This window comes from Lissotriton helveticus, chromosome 4_1 (genome assembly GCF_964261635.1).
Source record: "Lissotriton helveticus chromosome 4_1, aLisHel1.1, whole genome shotgun sequence".
NCBI classification, from domain to species: domain Eukaryota; kingdom Metazoa; phylum Chordata; class Amphibia; order Caudata; family Salamandridae; genus Lissotriton; species Lissotriton helveticus.
Window position 1 is genome coordinate 1,329,017,907 of NC_136063.1, and position 20,824 is coordinate 1,329,038,730.

A 20,824-nucleotide genomic window follows, 5' to 3' on the forward strand; every position below is an offset into this window, starting at 1 on the left:
GCAGATGTACCAGTATGCACAATCCGAGTATCCAGAGTATCAAGCGTATTCATGAAACAGCCTAGAGAGGGAGGTAGGCTTGCCTCTCATCGAGATTCCTGTAGATCAAGAAGGTCCCTATGTTCACAGTCAAGTATTAGGGAAAGACAGAACGTTTCTGATTGATACAGGGGCAAGTAGGACTACCATTAGTCACGACGAGGTTCCAGGGGCTCCGCTCTCAGGCTCTAGAAATGTTTCCCTTCGATTTTCAGGAAAGCCTATTGTAAACGAGATATCAAAGCCAGTTACTTTAGAAGTAGGTCCATTGTCCCGAACTACTGATCTATTGCTTACGAAGTCATGTCCAGAAAATTTGTTAGGTATTAAGACACTGAAAGAATTAGGTGCAGTTATTTGTTGTTCCCCAGAGGGAATACGTTTGTTTTTACGTGACTTTAAGGGTCACTATGTTCTACGAGACTTTGATCCGAGATTGTCTAATGTCCCGCAGCATCTATGGGCGCAAGGTCCAACTGATGTTGGTTTCATGCGAATCACACCCCATCGTGTGACTCTCAAGCAAGGTGTAGTGTTACCACGAATCAGACAGTACAGATTGCCACCTGAGGCTGTAGCAGCCTTATCCAAAATTATTGACGAGCTTATGGCTCAAGGAGTAGTTGTAGAAACTGACTCCAATGTATGTAATTCTCCTATCATTCCAGTCATGAAACGTACTGATCCAAATGCACCCCCAGTATATCGATTAGCGATTGACCTTCGAGAACTCAATAAATGTATCATTCCTCAGTACCCAGTTGTTCCAGATATCTCATCTCTATTGACAGCCATTGATTCTGAGGCAATATTTTTTACAGTAATCGACCTCAAGAATGCATTTTTCAGTGTCCCCATTCATCCAGACAGCCAGTACCTTTTCGGATTCTGTTTAAATGGAAGGAGCTATAAATTCACACGAGCTCCTCAAGGTTTCACAGAAAGTCCTAGTATTTACAGTCAAGCACTTAAGAGATAACTAGACAATATTCACATGCCAACTGACACTGCCCTGCTCCAATATGTCGATGATCTACTGATCACTGCCCGTTCTGAACGTGCTTGCGAGCGAGCGTCACTCACAGTTCTGTATTTCCTAGCCGAGATGGGGCACAAGGTGTCCCCTTCAAAACTTCAATTCTGTGTCCAGCAAGTGATCTACTTAGGCCACTTACTGTCCAAGTGGGGTAGGCAGTTGACACCTGACCGTATCCAGTTAATAGCGAGTCTCCCTCAGCCCAAGACACAGAAGGAGGTACGTGCTTTTATCGGCCTTACTTCTTATTGCAGACAATGGATTCCTCAGTATGCATTTCTAGCCAAGCCACTGATACAGTTAACGACACAGGAGGCAGCCGTATCGACTGTCCTCCCTTGGACATCTGAACATACACTTAGTTTCAATGAGTTAAAGAAAGCTTTATGCCAGGCTCCCGTTCTAGCTACACCGAACTACAGTAAGCCTTTTACGCTTTTTGTCACAGAACGTGATGGTACTGCATTATCTGTTCTCACACAAGATCAAGCAGGACAATACAAACCCTGTGCTTATTTTTCGAGCACATTAGATCCAGTAGCCCAGGCTCTGCCTGCGTGCCTCAAGTCAGTTGCAGCCACAGCACTAGCTATCAGGCAAAGTGATTCCATAGTATTAGGACATTCCTTGACAGTACAAGTTCCACACTCCGTGGAAGTTCTTTTAAACCGAACACAGACTCAGCACTTGACAATTGCACGTTTGACAGGTTATGAACTGACACTGTTCCAGCCACACATAGAAATCAGACGCTGCAACGTTCTAAATCCTGCTACACTGTTACCGTCAGTTACTTCAGATCCTGCCACACATGACTGTGTGGAAGTTGTTAACACTATGACTAAGCCAAGACAAGACCTGACAGATATTCCATTACCAGACCCCGACCTGACACTTTATGTGGATGGTTCATGTATGAGAACGAGTACAGGAGAACTAGTAGCCGCGTATGCAGTGACTACTGACACTGAAGTTATTGAAACACATCGTATTGACACCCTGTCTGCTCAAGCAGCAGAGCTAGTTGCTCTGACTCAAGCCTGCATACGTGCCAAGAACCTGAAAGTTAATATTTACACAGATTCACGCTACGCATTCGGAGTTGTACACGACTTCGGAGTGCTCTGGCAGGAGAGAGGTTTCATGACTTCTCATGGAACCAAGATTCAGCATGGTCTCCTCATTCAAGCTCTGTTAGATGCAATACATTTACCGACATCTATCGCTATCATGAAGTGCAAGGCACATACGAAAGTTACTGACATTATTTCCCAAGGTAATGATCTAGCAGATCGAACAGCCAAGCTTACAGCACAGACTCCAGACATACCAGTTAACAAGACACCGACATCCACTCTAGAACAGACTACTTGTATGACAGTTAAGGACCCTACTCAAGATGTCATAGATATCCAGTCACATGCTACTCCTGAAGAAATTAAGAAATGGTCCGAACAAGGAGGGGTCCAGACAGATCAGGGATGGGTGACGAGGGGAAAAGCCACATGGTTTCTCCCCGACTCAATGGTTCAAGTCATTATCAATACCGCACATAGTCCAGCACACTTAGGAGAAAAAGCCATGTTAGACAGTATCCAGAACATTTGGTTTAACAAGCATTTACGAGCTGCAGCCAAGCAGAAAGTTCGCACTTGTATGATATGTTGCCAGTTCAATCCAGGTAAAAGTGTCCCGGTGGAACAAGGTGGATTCCAGCCCCCTGACCACCCTTTTGAAGTCCTCCAGATGGATTATATTCAGATGGAGCGATGTCGAGGTTTCAAGTATGTCCTTGTAGTTGTATGCGCTTTGTCCAGGTGGACAGAAGCATATCCAGTCCCAGATTACACAGCCGCGACCACTGCCAAGCAGTTGGTTCGTGAATTCTTCCCCCGTTATGGACTCCCTAGGGTCGTGTATTCTGATAACGGCCAGCCATTCTCATCTGAACTAATGAAGCACGTTTCCCTTTTGTTAGGGTACCAGTGGAAGTTCCATTGTGTACGCCATCCAGAAGCAGCCGGTCTCGTCGAGAGACATAATCAAACCTTGAAAATCCGCATTGCCAAAATCTGTCAAGAAAAAGGTGTAGACTGGTTAGTTGCTCTGCCAGTCGCTTTGTTTTATATGCGCATGGTGGCACACTCCAGATCAGGTCTGTCCCCTTATGAGGTCGTATTCGGCCGCCCCCCGAATATGTGGGGTACACCTAGACCCCGAAGTATTACCGATGTTTCCAGTAATATGCTGACAGATTACCTAGCTTCCTTGATGTCTGCCCTACACTCTTGTCGTTCACAGGTTGCCGCCGCATTTCCCGACAATACTGAAGTCAAGCCACACGAGATCCTTCCCGGCACCCTGGTCCTCGTCCGCAATTTTGATCGTTCAAGTCCGCTGGAGCCTCGCTGGAAGGAGCCGAAGTTAGTCCTTCTAACCACCCGTACTGCCGTCAAGTTGGAAGGCAGGAAGGGGTGGGTGCACCTGTCACACGTCAAGAAATTTCACGGACTAAAAACTGTTTCCAAGAACATTTCCAAGGATTGTCAAGATTTTAAAGACTGCCAAGATACTATTCTTAAGGACTGTCCCGCAAATGACATTGATATCAAGCCCTCCCTGTTAGAGAAAACTCCGCAGCAGGAGTATAAAAGTAAGCTACGGTCTAGTAAAATAAGTCAGCCAGTTTAATTGTCTAAGTCCTCCCCTAGGTGAAACGGTTAGACAGGTATCTGACATGTATGAGATAGACCCCCATAGTGAGAGAGTTAGTCAAAACTCTATCCGATGTATCGTTTTTCTAAGTTTTATATTGTTTTTAAGCTTAATGGTTACCTGCACGAGTTATGCATTTCATTTATGTTTTCCAATTTCTCATGTAAATATGTTTTCTAATGCTACAGTAGAGCACACATTTAGTGATCTGCCTTCTCACGAACTATCTTATCGTCTTGCTATGCGCAACAATACCTTTATCCGTATGTTGCATTATTCACACCAGACCAGCAATGCCACTAATTGTTGGGTGTGTGGTCGACTCCCCCCTTTCCAGACACCGAAGGGAGTTCTGCCACTCTTTCCTTATCCGTTTTCACATAATGGTTCATGTGGAGCATGGTCCACGTTAACGTCATCCTCAACTGATATGTCCCTTCTGAACAGTACATGTTTTCCAGACAAGCAAGGTCTTCCCCACAGAACAGGGTTAGATCTAGAAAATGAAGTTTATAATTTGGGTAATTATTCTTCGAATTTCATGGTTCTGAATGTTCAGTCTGATCCTACTCCAGACTTACCTGCTATTTCAGTATTACCAGTCAAAGGCGAATTATGTGTCCCAAATAATGGTTCCGTACATGTAGGACATAGTGATTGTACTACTATTGTCGAGTATAGTGACAGTGGTAAATCTATTTTCAAAGCTTCACGTCATTCTTATTTTGTTTGTGGTCAGACCGCATATGTTCGTCTGCCCCTCGATTGGGAGGGAACCTGTTACATTGCCTTCCTACTGCCACCAGTTTTTCTAGCCCCATCTGATTATCACAGAAACACACATCTAGTACACATTAGACATAGAAGAGAGATCGAGTCCCCGATTGTCGATCAAACTGAAACTGCTCTAGAACAGTATACAGATTTCAATAGAGGATTCTTTTTCTTTATAGGACCTATCCAGAATAGTAAGTTAATCCGTAGATTAACCAGAACCCTTGAGGCAGTAGTGAATGAGACTGCCTCTGCTCTAGGTAACTTAACCGAAGAGCAATCTGCTATGAGATTTGTCGTGCTCCAAAATCGTCTCGTTCTTGACGTCATACTGGCCGATAGAGGAGGAGCATGTAGAGTCATCGGATCTAGTTGCTGCATTTTCATTCCTAATAACGCGCCGTCTGTTTATTCAGCTATAACCAGACTTCATAAAATTGCCCATCAGTTACACCAGAATCCAGGCACCTGGACATGGTCCGGTTGGTTTTGGAGTATAATTTCTGCCTGGGGATGGAAAGTATTGTCCTTTCTAGGTATTGCAGTAGCGATCATATTCAGTTGCTGCCTCTGTATACAATGTGGCCCTGCGATTTGCGGCATTTGTGCTACCTCTTGTATTCCTAGTCCCAAGTCCCGTCCTAGATCCCGTTCCAAGAAAATTCGAGACGAGCAAATGATACTGTATGAAATGATAGATGGTATCATGAATATCGATGTTTCCTGATGGAAACGTAGTGACAAGGAGGGAATGTGGAAAAGTAAAATTTTGCCATGTTCTGTGTCCCTACGTGTTCCCCATCTTATGCTATATGTGCATGATTAATATGCATATGTATTCCCCATGATCGATTAAAGACGCAATTACAGTTGTGTCCATCTCTAGTATGCCAGTTTCCAGTTCTCGTGAAAGCTACGAGTATTAGGCCTATGTAAAGCTACATTGCCACGTTTCTCAGTGTGCACGTTATTTCATTGAAAGTCCCCGTTTCTAGGCCTCAAAAGGGCCCGGACTCAGATTCAGCTCCTGTCTCCTGAACCCTCTCTGAGGAGCGATACAGCCCCCACCTGTATCCCTGACCCTTCACTTACTTCCTGCCTCACAGTGCCCGGCTCGGCCTGGCTCTGCCTCCAGTCTGCCAAGAGTATGTTATGATTCTAGTTATCAGTCCAGCCCTCCTTCTCTGCATTCCTAAGCTACTGAATCGCATCAATAGTTTCAGTCATCGTCTAGCCTTTACGTCTCCATGTAAGAGAAATACTGTATTTATGGTCATTTAATATTCCTCAACACGCACTACATGTAGAATAATGCATGCACCAGTCTTAGTGTCTGTTAGCCTTTACCCTGATAACTTTTGGATTCTATCAACATGTTCTCTAAACATCAGATACTAGATAGTGTTTAGGTACATGTCGCTCTGACTCTCCAGACTTTCGTCTCTCCTTCTAGCTCAGAAGTCATAGCCCCCAGCTTCTCCCTAGTAACACGTCATTGCCAGCTTGCGCGCACCACTAGGTTAGAGGTCCCGGCTCCTTCGGTAGCCCCCTCCATGTTTCCGCCCCATTTGTGACATATTCCGTTACGTTTACATCACATGTCTATGTATACGCCCTGTTCACGCCTCTTGTTACACCTACTTTCTGCCTTATCTCTCGCGACTGCTATAGGCCCTGCCTACTGTTACGCCTATTGTATTGAATACCATGTATTTTGTTTAAGTATATATACTTGTGCACTGTTATTAAAAGTTACCCCATTTCCTTTGTCCCTGCCCCAGGCAGCGCTGCCATCCTATTCCCGTGCAGGTTGTCCTGTTCCTGTCCTTTATGCTGTATTAAACCTGCAAACTCCTACTACCTCGAATCTTGACTCTTATTTATTGAGCTATCTGTTATTGTATATCTAGTCAAAAATAGAGGTATTATTTATTTATTTACCACACAGCAATAAAAAAAGGTAAGCAGTATACTTTTGAAACAGTTTAAGTACATATAAGGGCATTTTTGGAACACAGCCAACATGTGGGAGGAGTTTAGTACCACTGGTCAGTTTTGGAGTACATTCCTAAGAGGTGACCGCTCATTAATCTAAATGTTCGAGTACGCATGCGTGAGCTTGACCAGTGCTAAAAATAGCCTGTTGCCGGGCATGGTAAATGGTCATTGGAACAGATAAAGGACAAAAGGGCATGCTGACCACGAGGCCGCATGTTCATACAAAATGGAAGCCAGGGAATACAAAATGGCCCCTGCAAGTTTGGTCAAGTTAAACACGAAAGTTCGTGTTGCTGAGTTAAATGCTAACCTAGTCACTGCCATATTACGACAGACAGCCCTTTTAGCATTTAGCTGAAGCTACCTCATAACGGAAGTAATCAGGATATTCATCATCAATATTAATCAACATTATATTTGTTATTTCTTTGATAATCATCTGCTCATTTTTGGCAATAGCTCGCTTGGACGGAATGCAGGCTGTAATACATACAGAACACAAAGTAGGGCCACATTGAATACATAAACAAAGGAAGAAAAGTATTCCAATGATCATACACAGAATAGTCAATAATTTCCAACCCCAGGTACTAAGCAAAGTCCAGAACCAATTAGAGAATGTCCATGTACCATTTTCAGGATGAATTTCAGCAGCAATTTTGTGCAATTTAGAAATGGCATCATACACAGAAGGTGAGTTATCAGGGGCGTACACGCAACAACTACTACCGATAATGCGGCATGCACCCCCACGATCAGCTAATACTACATCCAGAACCATTTGGTTCTGAAGAGTTACAATCCTCGTAATTTGGAGTTCCTCAGTCAGATTCCATAATGCAGAGGCAGTTTCATTAGCAACAGCTTCCACGACACGTGTTAGCCGTCTTATTTTCCTGCTATTTAATGCAGCACCAACAAAGGAAAACAGGCCTAAATTGAAATCTACATATTGCTGCAAGGAGGTGTCGCTCTGATCAATGTCTTCAATCTCTAATGTTCTCTTAACCCTATTTAATATAAAATCATGCTATAATACAAAGTCATTATGATACATAGGCGGTGCAATGAATACAGGGGGTAGCACAAAAGATATGTAACAAGTTCCTAACCACCCAATGGGAAGACGGTGATATCCTTTATTTCCACAAATAAAGTAAGTATTTCGTGAGGCTACAAAGGCAATACCATTTGGTGTGTCAAATGTGAGAGTAATATTACATTCACTCTTTCCTACTGGGATAGTACCTTTATTCCGTACACACAAGTCAGCTTTGGTATCAATAACTGTAATCACATATAAACTGGACATATTTGCAATTCTTTGATTAGTAGAAATACGAGGTATAGATACATTGTCCGGTCGATATTCTTCCCATTAAAATTTAGTTCCTTCTGCCTGCGGATAACCATCTCTATCATTATAACAAATTTTATTGAGTCGAAAAAGTAGTCCACCTTTTGTTGGCCATCTCAAGGTAAAGAGAAGAGTATACCAAGCATTACAAGAACCATTATGGGAGAACGAAAGAGGAATACGTGGAGTTCCTCCTTTCTTCTGATGTCCAGGCAACATTCCACATACGCAACAGTTCGAAGTGTTCGTCATATTATGGGTATGATGTAGAATTTGAATGAAGCTGTTGTTTAAGTAAGTCTGTCTATGTCTCTCCTCATGATAAGGCAAAGTGAAATGAAAATGTTCAGATGGGATTGGAGTGGTAGGCAGTAAATATTCTCGTGCAGGAAGCAATCGTTCTGTGATCCAAGCTATTACTGCTATTACCACTATAGTCATAACAAAAAGCGCTGCACCCAGAATTCTTCTGTTTTTCGTCGTAGTAGGTGCCATAGTTTAAAGAACCAAACATTTTTCAAAACAAAGCTAAAAAAAATAAAAATGAGTGCTGAGCTCCGAGGTAGCCGCTGGTTTCTTCTCCGAGATTCAAGATGGGTGTCGCTACACTGGACAGAACTGATCCCCCCCCTTGATATTCTCGGCTTCCGTTTTCACAAACCTCAGAACGTTAACTCAACCAGTCTCGCACAAAAACTATTTTCTTGACCGTAGATTATATTTCGCTCTACCAGAAACAGCGTGGTCCGGGAAGGCTCCCTCCGATTCGTGAGGCGTAGTAGCTGGGCTCTTCTCTGCATCCAGGATGTCTCGATAATCAGACAACACCGCAGGATTCACCAGGTCCGGAGAGACACGACGACAGTAAGTGGAATGCACCCACCGTTTCTTGTTCGTGACTCGCACAGCCGTCCGAGTTGCCAGCAACACTTGTTCAGGGCCACGCCACCTCGGCTCCAAACTGCTTGTTCTCTCGAACGCTCGGACCATTACATGATCCCCAGGACGGAGATCGTGACATTCTCCAGTGGAATTATCAGGGAGCGCTTCTCGAACCTGTTGATGAATAGAAAGTAAATCATTTGTTAATCGTGCCAAATAATCGTTCATCATTATACAAGGCACATCATGTATTAAACGAGGCTTAGGGACTCCCCAAATATTCATAGGCCTTCCAAACACCACTTCATAAGGTGTGAGGCCAGATCGGGAATGTGGCACTGATATAATAGATAGTAGTGCCAGGGGCAAGGCGTCCGGCCATTTCAAAGACGGCGATGCCACGATCTTTGCTAGCTTCAGCTTCAGAGTTGCATTATACCTTTCTACCAAACCTGCTGACTGCGGGTGGAATACAGCGTGGAACTTTTGTTTAATTCCCAATCCCTTTAGGACATACTCCACTATTTTCCCAACAAAATGAGGACCATTGTCATTCCACAAAAATTTACAAACACCAAAGCGCGGGAAGTACTCTTTGAGTAACACCTTAGCTGTTGTCAATGCTGTATTATCCTTCGTGGGGTAGGCCTCAATCCATTTACTAAAGGCACACACCACCACTAAGACATACTTGAGATTGTTGCAGCGCTCCAGCTAGATGTAATCCATTTGAAGTACTTCGAATGGTGCAGTAGGTGGAACGAACCCTCCTTTAGGAGTATAAGTCCCTTTTGCAGGATTGTACTGTAGGCATATCAGACAGGTCTGTACCACTCTCTTAGCCGTGTTGGCAATCTCAGGATGCTCCCAAACCCGTGTAAGCAATTTAGTAATTGCAAGAGCTCCAACATGTGCCATCCCATGTGTCATTTGAACCATTGTTTGCAAATAAGCGGCAGGCAATTTCCATCTCTCCATATCTTTGCTACGCCAACAACCCTCATCATCCAACACTCCCTCTGTTGCCCAAGTTGCAAGTTCTGCTTCAGATGCTGATTTCTGTATGTCTAATATTTCCTCACTAGCATCATGCCATCGCTCAGCCTGTGATTTCACCACATACATAGGAGAGACATTCTGTAACATTGCAGTCTCTCTCGCTATGCGATCTGCAAAAGCGTTTCCTTATCCTATTTTGTCCGTCACCTTCTTATGTGCACTACATTTGATTATCGCTACTTTGTTTGGACATAGTAATGCATTCAGAAGATCACGTACTAATTCTCCATGCATAATATGTACTCCATGCGAGGTCAGAAACCCTCGTTCCTTCCAGAGTAGGCCAAAATCGTGCACTACTCCAAAAGCGTAGCGACTATCAGTGTAGATATTCACACATAATCCAGCACTTAACTCACATGCTTTCGTTAAGGCTATCAATTCAGCCGCTTGGGCCGATTTTTGCGGTATCCGTGCTGTTTCTACCACTGTCTTAAGTGTCGTTATAGCATAAGCTGCGGAAATCGTACCATCGGGCAACTTTAAACACGACCCATCGACCCACAGTTCCCCATCTACATCTGGAAGTGGCGTATCCTGCAAGTCAATACGACCCTTTGTTTGTTCTTCAGTCAGAAAAACACAGTCATGGTGTTCTTCCTTCTGAGTCTCAGTAACAGGATATGGCAGTAAAGTAGCGGGGTTCAAAGTGGCGCACCTCTTCAGTGTAATATGTGGCGCCAACAGCGTTAGCTCGTATCCTGTTAGACGAGCACTAGTTAGATGCTGTGTTTTCGTTTGGTTCAATAAAGCATCTACCGCATGGGGAACTAACACCAACAATTTGTGTGACAAAACTATTCCCTCACTCTGTCGTATAGCCACTGCTGTTGCGGCGACTGCTCGAAAACACCCAGGCAGGCCTCGAGCCACAGGGTCAAGTACTGCTGAGAAGTACGCACAGGGTCTCTGCTTCTCTCCGTGTTTCTGCACTAAAACTGACAATGCACACCCATCCTTCTCATGGACATATAATGTAAAGATCTTTGTATAATCCGGTGTACCTAACACTGGTGCAGAACAAAGAGCTTGCCTCAGTTGTTCAAAAGCATTCTGACATTCATCTGTCCATTCAATGGGAATCGGTGTAGTCTTGGACAACAATGCAAACAAATGCTTTATAATATGTGAAAATCCTAATATCCACTGTCTACAAAAGGACGTCAAACCTATAAAGGCACATACATCTTTCTGAGTGCAAGGGACTGGTGTATCTAAAATTGCCTGAATTCGATTTGATGTCAATGCACGTCCCTCCTTAGACAAAAGATGACCGAGGTAGGTCACCTTTGGTCTACAATATTGTAACTTCTTCCTCGAAACCTTGTGATTATTCTTGGCAAGAAAACAAAGCAGGGAAAGAGTACTCTCCTCACATTGTTCCTGCGTGTCTGCTGCTAACAAAATGTCATCAACATATTGAATGAGAGCCACCCCAGACTGTAAGTCGAAAGAATCAAGCTGTCTCTTTAAAGCCTGGCTATAAATGCTAGGGCTTTCAGTGTAGCCTTGAGGAACTCGACAAAATCTATAAGATTTGTTATTTAATGTAAAGCCAAACAAATATCGGCTATCAGGATGAATGGGAATCGAAAAGAAAGCATTTTTCAAATCGATAACCGTAAATGTAGTGGCTGTAGATGGAATCAAAGTAAGTAGGGTGGTAATGTCAGACACCACTGGATACTGGGGTACTACTATCTTATTAATTTCCCTCAAATCAATAATAAAACAATAGATTTTAGCGTCTGTATCTTTCGTTAGGATCGGAAGAATTGGGCTGTTACAAACATTATAGGGGACTTCCTCCACCACCCCTGCCATAATCAAGTCATTTACGATATGTGTCAAAGCAACTTCCCCTTCTCTGGAGATTTTATACTGTGGTACACGAGGCAAAGACACTCCCTCCTTTACAGTAATACGTATGGGAGGGATAATCATCTGTCCCACATCAGTATCAGAAGTAGCCCACAAAGTATTGGGAAGAGAGGCTAACGCATCGGCCTCCTGCATGAAGCACAATCTCTCAACCTCTGGATAGTTCTCATTTAAAATAACCCTACCCCTTCAGGGGCACAACGTATAGTTGCTCGAAAATGTTTAAGCATATCGAGTCCCACAATATTGTCTGGTGTATTCAGGGATAACAAAAACGGGCATGGGGCAGTAAACTTATCAATGTGAAATGTAAGGGGTTGAGACAATGGGCTAAGAGAAGGTGTTATATCGAACCCTATTGATGTAATCGTTTCGCCAGACAGGGGAGCCCTTGGAACCAAGTGTTTGGACAGAGCGCTACGAGTAGCTCCTGTATCAACCAGAAACTGATCAGTAGAACCCAAAACATGCGCTGATATATATGGACCCCTTTGATCGACTGGTACTTCAACCGATTCCACACCCCATCCTACGCAATCCTATGCATAATTATTATCCTGAGACTCATTAGACTCTCCCTCAGCTATCTGATACTGATTCCGTCGATCAAAAGCATTATGATCAGCCTGACCACAACCCCTCGCTTCAACCCTACCACGATCATTTGCTCCACCTCTCGGTCCCGTATAACTATTCCTTGACCTCCCACTTCCTCGACCACGCTGATTACGCTGTTCTCGAAGCACTGGACAATCTGACGCCCAATGGCCAACCTGTTTACAGTATGCACACTGATCCTCAGAAATATCGGAACGAGCAGAAGACGTACCATACGATCCTCGTCTACCCCTATCATTCCCTCTCGGCTGCGTAGCGTAAACCTGAGCCAACATCACCTTCGTCTTCAAATCTTTTGCTTTCTTATCACTACTTTCCTTAGCCTCCAATTCCTGTCGTTCATAATACTGAGCCATAGTCAATAAAGAAGCAGGGGTTGCCGTAGTCCATGAACTTTCACTAGTCTTTAAACGCTTTCCAATCTCCGGTAGGAGATTAGCCACGTACTTATCAACGAACAAATGCCTGCCCATGTCCTCTGTTAATAATTGACCACTGTAATCATGAAACGCTTCCTCGAAACGTGAAAAAAAGTCAGAGACCGATTCATCCGGCTTCTGTTTACACGAAGCCAACATTGTCCAATCAATTTTCTTAGGGGGGACAAGCGTTTTTAATTTATTCAAAATAGCCGTCGGGAGATCTAAAATTTATTGGCATGGCTTACACGCGGGTTCCCTATCCAAATCTGCTTGAGCTAGGTCCTTCCAATCTGCACCCAAAACTGCTCGATCATCAAATTTACGAATCGCTCTCCACATATCAGGAGGCAATATTAACCCAAAGAAAAGATCAATATCAACTAATGTCATAACACACGAAGAAATAGCACCTTCCACTCCTTCATAGAAGGCTGCTGGATTTTTACGGGGGTCAGGCAAAGCATTCTTAAGTGTCATAACATCTGTTCTATTCCAGGGCGTATAAACCCAATTATATATAAAATAACCCTTCGCATCTGTGCCTAGCCCTTTAGGAGGAACATACAAAGGCGCAGCTTCTCGCATAGGCATAACATGAATGCTCTTATCTGTTCCAAAGATAGCACACTCTTTCGATACTTCCGTCGTTCCAGACGCAGGCGAACCCGATGCCTTTTTCGCCGCCCGTAGTCGTAACGTCTCATCCCGTAGCCAAACCAAACGCTGGAAAAACTCATCCGCATCTGCAAGAACAAAAGTACCTTTACGTAAATTATCACGACCAACTGATATATCCTTAGGTTCCAACTCAGATGAATAATGTCTAAATCGTTCAACAACTTCATCTCCTAAATGATCCAAAAAATACAATCGTTCTCTATCGGACCACTTACGCATAAGGCCATCAATCTCTGAAACAGTTATAGAATTAATATTAAGTTTACGAGCAAACCCGCGTAATTCCGAGGCTCGATCAGCACTTAGCCTGGTACGATTATCCCTCAGATCATCCTCGCCCGAGTCCTCATCCGGAGCCGTAGGCGGAACATACGGAGGCGGGCAACGATCTAGTAATGAAAAATCATCTGTTTCATTAGTAAGGACAGGATAAAGAGGACGTCAAATAGGAAACTGACCATTAACCTGCAAATTACGTTCTCGAGTCTCCCTCTCTTTCTGTTCCTGCAATTCTTTTTCCTGCAACTGTAAAGCTTTGTCACGAGCAGCCTTTCGCTGCTCTTTGTCCGCCAAGGCTTGTTCACGCTTCATTCGTTCACGCACCGCTTTCTCCCACATACGCACACAATCAAACATATCCTGTCTAGACCTGCGCTGAAACAAACACTGCTCCACATATTGAACCTTTCGTAAATCAAACGACCCATGTAGTGGCCATTGTAACTCATGATCAGTTTTCGTGTATTTGTGCCATAATGTACTATACATAATAGGGGGAAGGCCAAATTTTATGTACATTTCACGATTAGGTGTCCCCTCTGGGGGAGCCGGCTGAGATTCATTTAATCGATAACTGGTACCATTTCCAAAACAGCACATTCCTCGGAGTGTGCTTAAAACAGGTATGTCAAAATATCACGAAAACGCGATATTACAAAATAGCACTTAATATGTTTTGCACATGGTGTGCCGTTCAAACAAATACAAAGTCAGAGAAATATCTCTACATGCCTGCCTATGTGAGGTGCACTCCACATATAACTCAAATCATAGGTCCAAATGTTAGCTAACTCAAACAAATCCAAAAAGCCACAGTAAGTGTCAGTAGACTACCTTACCAATGACAAGCTTACCAAATATTCTCAAACGTCCAGGTTCCAACTGCCAAGTTCCTTAACCGAATCAGCCAAACGGGCACTGCACGACAACCCAACCGATCAGGATCTCAGTCGAGGACCGGCGCCACCTGGAAGGTCAGATCGGAAGGAAAGGAAAAAACCACCGTGGGTGCCAAGACTCGGGTCACTCAATGGCAGCGTACGCGTCCAAGGCGAGTTTCCAATCCTTCGTCACGACCACTCCTTCGGGCATCTGAGTCGCTGATGAGTCCCTTTGGGGTCGCCAATTTGTGGTATCGGATTTTGTCAGATCTACATACTCTGTAAAAAACTCTCGGACACCATAGAGTAGAAGTTGGCACGGAAACTGGAAATGCAAAAGACAAGTTTATTAAGACCCCATGGGTTGGTGGTACATTCCTACAGCACCCTTCGGTAATGCAAGAAGTATCACACCGGACATCGGTGCGTGACCTCTTTTATACGGTTTAACAGCAATAAAAAAAGGTAAGCAGTATACTTTTGAAACAGTTTAAGTACATATAAGGGCATTTTTGGAACACAGCCAGCATGTGGGAGGAGTTTAGTACCACTGGTCAGTTTTGGAGTACATTCCTAAGAGGTGACCGCTCATTAATCTAAATGTTCGAGTACGCATGCGTGAGCTTGACCAGTGCTAAAAATAGCCTTTTGCCGGGCAAGGTAAATGGTCATTGGAACAGAGAAAGGACAAAAGGGCATGCTGACCACGAGGCCGCATGTTCATACAAAATGGAATCCAGGGAATACAAAATGGCCCCTGCAAGTTTGGTCAAGTTAAACACGAAAGTTTGTGTAGCTGAGCTAAATGCTAACCTAGTCACTGCCATATTACGACAATTGGTTGAGGCATGAAAGGGGTCGGAGGTATAGTCGAGGAGAAGTATTGATTTCCATGGTTATGTGACTCTGGGTGTGGGATTTGGATGTAGTTAGGCATGAAGATTGATAGAGGGGGCTCGGGCCCATCTGAAGATGTAGGTGAGTTTGGGTTATACTTAGGGTCAAGAAGAACTTACAGGGAGTGGACACCATAATGGCTACAGCTTTTTTGATGAGAGGGAATATTTCCTAAAATATTTCAAGGTTATAATCTGATGAGTTGATGAGGATAGTCTCCTTGTTGTAAAAGAGATGGTATCTTCTGTACTGTAAACAGATGAGGGGGCTACTGATTCTTAAACCATGAGGAGTTTTTCTGGATGAAGATAGTGAGAGCAATGAGAAAAAGTCTTTCCTCCACTGTGCTTGTCTTTTCAAAAAAAGAATGAGGTCCTTATAATAGCTTCTTTATTCTTGTAAAAGTAGGAATCAGAAATAAGAGTTTCTATATGATCATTGAGGAGTCTACGTTTGAAGTTCTTGGAAGCATTTTTTGTTAGATTTTGGGGTGATGAATTTTATAAGCCTATCTGCCTGATGACTCCAGATTAGTATCACTTATTTTTAGTGGATCCATATAAAATATGATCTGCAGGTGAGCCAAAGGAGGTGAGGAGGGAGTAGTCAGTAAGTGAAAAAGGAAGCAGGGCTAGATCATGCCGGGGCTAAGGGTGGAGCGATGTCCTATCTAGGGCTATAACCAGGCTAAAATCCAGGCTCTAGAACAGGAGGCTTAGGAGTCTTATAGGGTTGAAACTAGTAAATAGTGCCTTCCGGTAATGTCTTGTGAGCGAGAGGGTGATTGTTTTCAATCAGAACAACCCATAAGGGAATTGTTTCTTAATAGTAGCTCACAGATGTAGGGATCTCCCTAAGGTATGTCATGTAGGCGGAACATTTTGTGTGCTATATGTTATGTAGGCGGAACATTAATAGACTTTCATATCTTTGCTAGTGAGTGGTGGAGACAGGTTGGCAAAGCTGAGCATGCATTTAGTTGAATGGCTATGAGGGGTATCATATTTAGGGCCAGCAATGATTTAGTATGATCACAGTAGCAAGTTAGTATCAAGTAGATTTTTGGGTTACGAAGAGAAGACGTTCACAGGCGATGACTGGATGTAACACCACTATAAGATGGCCACAATTGGATGTGCTGAGTTAAGGGGTCCTTCTAGCCTGACAATGTAGCAGGGCAATTATCCAATTGAGTCCCTCTTTACTGTCTTCTCGTCAGGTTAGGTAGAGCCCTTTGTTTGTTATATGTGCTTGGCTGGTCAGGCATCCTTCTTCCCTGACAATTTAGCTGGGAGGAGGAAATCAAATAAGTCCTTCTTTGCTGACTATAAATTAGGATCTTTGATTGGGTACATGAGGAGTAGGGCACCATGTTGTGGATGTGTGGGGTTGATGGGCCCACGAGGCACTCGTTGTGATCAGTAATACAGACAACCAAAGCCCAGCAGTGAAAGTAATCGCATGCTGCTCTAAGCACGTCTGGTTGTGCTGTAGTCTGGTAGGTACCACTTGTTGGGCCAAGGCAGGTTGTGGCACAGCTGGACACAAGTTCCAAGATGCACTAATTCAAGAGTTACCTAGACCCTAAAACCAGACCAATAAAATTTCCTTCTGGTCTTTCGGGCCTTTTAAATTCTTCTTTTTACTCCTTATCACTGGCTCACTACTGCATCAACCTTGGGTAACAACCTCCTGGTGGAGGCTGCATAACGTGATCGACCTAATGATTATGCACACACGTGATCCAAATGCGGAGAATCAAGATACACCGCTTTAGACGCCATGATACCCATCACGTGCATGAGGGTCTTTTAGATCGGGACACCCCCTCCTCCTGTTTTTCGCCTGCATACCTAAGGTTGTGCAGGACAAGTGATCCATTCTCATTTTGATTAACAGCTGGACACAAAACAGGAGGGCAGGCGGCTGTGAGATTGACACATCAGCCTCCAGAAGCTTGCCAGGGGCACTAGACTATCCAAACTGCAAGGCGCCCAACAACGGACATCAAAGGTGACCAGGTGAGGAAGTGATAGCAGAGCTAACAAGCAGCCTCTGTGGGGTCTCACCTCTGTGTCAGTTCAGTAAGTCTGCAGGAAGAGAAGGCCAGGCAGACCGTGAATGGGTTCAGTACAGCCACAGACCATATGGTGCCCAGGAGGATAGATTTGATGGACTGCAACCAGATCAACGAACCGCCATGCCAAAGCAGCTAGGAATCCAGGGAGGGCGGAGCAGAGAATTTTGTGTTGTTAGGGGAAAAGGATTTTGACATGTCACGATTCACATGGCTCTTAACAACAATTACGCAGCATTGCATTATGATGCATTGCACCCACACGCCAATTTGCGTCATTGTTGAGAAACATACTTTATGTATGAAACTAAGCTAATTTTTCATATGTATACATTGTGGATCAGCTTTTCTATGCTCTTCTTCTTGTTCATTAATCTGTAGTTCTCCCGCAACTCAGATGTGAGGTATAATTCACCAGTTCCCTGACCACTCAAAGCCAAGCTACACTAGTTGTGAACAGGACCACAATGAGAGCAAAACATGGAGATAGGGAATCAGAGATTGGAGAGTTGGTGCACAGACTGCTCAAAGTGGATTGCCCTCTTTAGGTTTTTGTGGTTATCAGTCTTAGCCTGGGTGAGTGCTGAACTGTTTCTGAAACTAGCTTAAGTGACTGGGTTACATTCACTTAGTCATGCTCCAACATCCCAAGTCTCTGAATAGAACAAGTATTACAGTTCTGGATCACACTTCAGAGAGTCCTCAAAGTACATTCCTCAAAGTACCTCCTGAATGTTTTCTGTACACTGCGTGTCATTTGAAGTTCATGCCATGCCCTTTTGAAAAATGCACGTGTGTATATATTTTATTAGTTCCTGAGCTATTATCTTATGGCTTGCATACTAATCTTATTTCTGATGTTTCTTTACTTAAGCATCTTTCTTGTCTGTTCCTAGTGTTCTTAGTACCAGTTTCCAAAGAGTAAAAGAAGAGTAATTTTCCAAGTTGCGTACAAAGAGACAAGAACATCTTTAGAGCATGTAAGTCAAACCATGATGGTAAGAAAACGTAAAGCAAGTAGTGAGTGTGGTCCTAGGTGTGGTCGAAATAGCACCAATCCCATAGTATCTGCCCCTCCACAAGCATGTAGTAATCTCTCAGGGAGAGGTAATTCCTGTCACACCTAGGCCTAAAGGCTCTGTTGTGCATTTTGCAATTGTACAAGGTTGCTTATGTTGATGCTAGGCTGCCAAAAGAGTACCAGCTCGAGGGAAAGTGCAGGAATGTGCCGTATTGACTTAAATACAATGCATTCCTGCAATTTTCCTGTAATGCACTTGTGACTTGACAATAAATGTGGCCCATAGTCTCTGAAATGAAAGTTTGCACACGATTACACAACTTGTTTATTAGCATTTGTTTGTATCCTTTTGAATAATATGACTGAACAAATTAACCATTGTCACAAGTTATATTTTATTGTGTTGTGTCACCTCTGTAGTCAATCCACAAATTCCTTCTTTTTTTAAATTAAAAAAACACTGTAAATGGCATTTAGACCTTGTCTGATTGAATTCTAATTACTGACATAAAAATGATTAAACATATACCAGTTGAAATGGTTATAAACACTTATCCTAAGATATGTTTACAAAGGGAGTAGATGACAAACACGTTTAGGACATTTAGGAATTAGCTTAGCATTGCTTTTCTTTTCTGACTTGTGTAGATGTCCGACATTTGTCACATTCACAAAAAAAGCAGTAAGCAAAAAGTAGCAGTGTGCATAGAAATCTATGAAAATCCTTTGCAAATTTTTCAAACTTGCTCCTACTTGCTCCAGGGAATTACCTATATTACAGGTATTCTTCAGGAAGTAGTCCATTTGACCAGTGCGACAGGAATTTTCATCTGTTTCCAGGGTGGAAATGGCCTTGCAAATTGTTTGTGAAGTCTTCTGTGAATGAGTATTTCAGACATGAGATTAGTGAAAACATTTTTTTGAACTTGGTCCACAGCAATTGTTTTAAAGGACTATTCAACATCGTTAACTTCTTTCTTCCATTTCTCCTTTTGCCCTATATTCTAGTGGTGATTCTCAACAAGGCAAACACAAAGGCCATGATATTGCACAGAAAAATTGATTCATCATTTCTGCTATGGTTGGAATTCCCTTTGAAGAAGATGGCAGGTATAAAATACATTTTTTATGCTCTTATGTGTCATTTCATTTTTTCACCACAAAGGTTTTAAGCATGAGCACTGTCGACAGCAACACATAGGCGTTAATAAGAGGTCATAAAAGGGTGCATGGAAGGACGATTCAGATGTACCTGAGAGAATATTGGTGATTTTAAAGTTAAAAGTGAAAGGAGTGAGAAAGAGGGTGACTATGAAGGAGGAAATGATTAGAATCGAAGATTACATAAATATTTCAGTCAGAAGAAGAGAGAGAGATGAGAAAAGAGAAACATGATCTAACAAAGGGGAGGGAAAGAGGAATGAATCGCTGTTTTAGAAGTGTTGCAGGTAATGTGTCGGAAGTTATACAGGAGTTCCTGCCGGAAGAAAGGAGGAAATGGTATCATAATGATGGGTGTGAAAGAAGAAAAGTGCACAAAGACGTTGGATTCGTTAGTATGAAGAAGAAAAGTAATCTTAAAAGAAGCAATGGCCACAGTGAGGGAATATGGATGGAAAAGAAAAGAGGGCCGAGGACCGACCGCATTGGTAGTCCACAGAGAAAGGGAAGCGGAATGGAGGAAAATGTACCATACAACGAGAATTTAAAGCGGGAGAGACAGGAAGAGAACAAGGAAAGAGCCACGCTACAAATGCTGAGAGAAGACAGACTGTAGAGTGAAATGGAGTGGTCTCCTATAATGAAGGTAGTGGACAGATCCAAAAGAATCAGAGTAAGAGGGAAGTTTAATTTGGATTGATGAGGAATTGTCTTCAGTATAGCCATTGGGGCAGATCTACAAGAAAGTGCTGCAGCGTGGCACCGCAAGCCCTTTGGCTGCGCCACACTGCAGCACTTTCAGAGCACAGGAATGCATCATATTTACAAGAATATCTAGCACTCCTGTGCTCTCCCCAGTGCTGGCGCACAAACAGCTGCCAAGTGCCTGCGCTGGCACCCTGATGCCTGCGCCATGGAGAGATGTGTCTTGTTCCATGGGTGTTTGCGAGGGAACACCCACAGCAACACCCATGGAACGCCGCTTCAATGCATAGTGCTTCGTGTGAAGGGGCTGTATTTACAAGGAGAGGAAAAGTCACGCAGTGTGG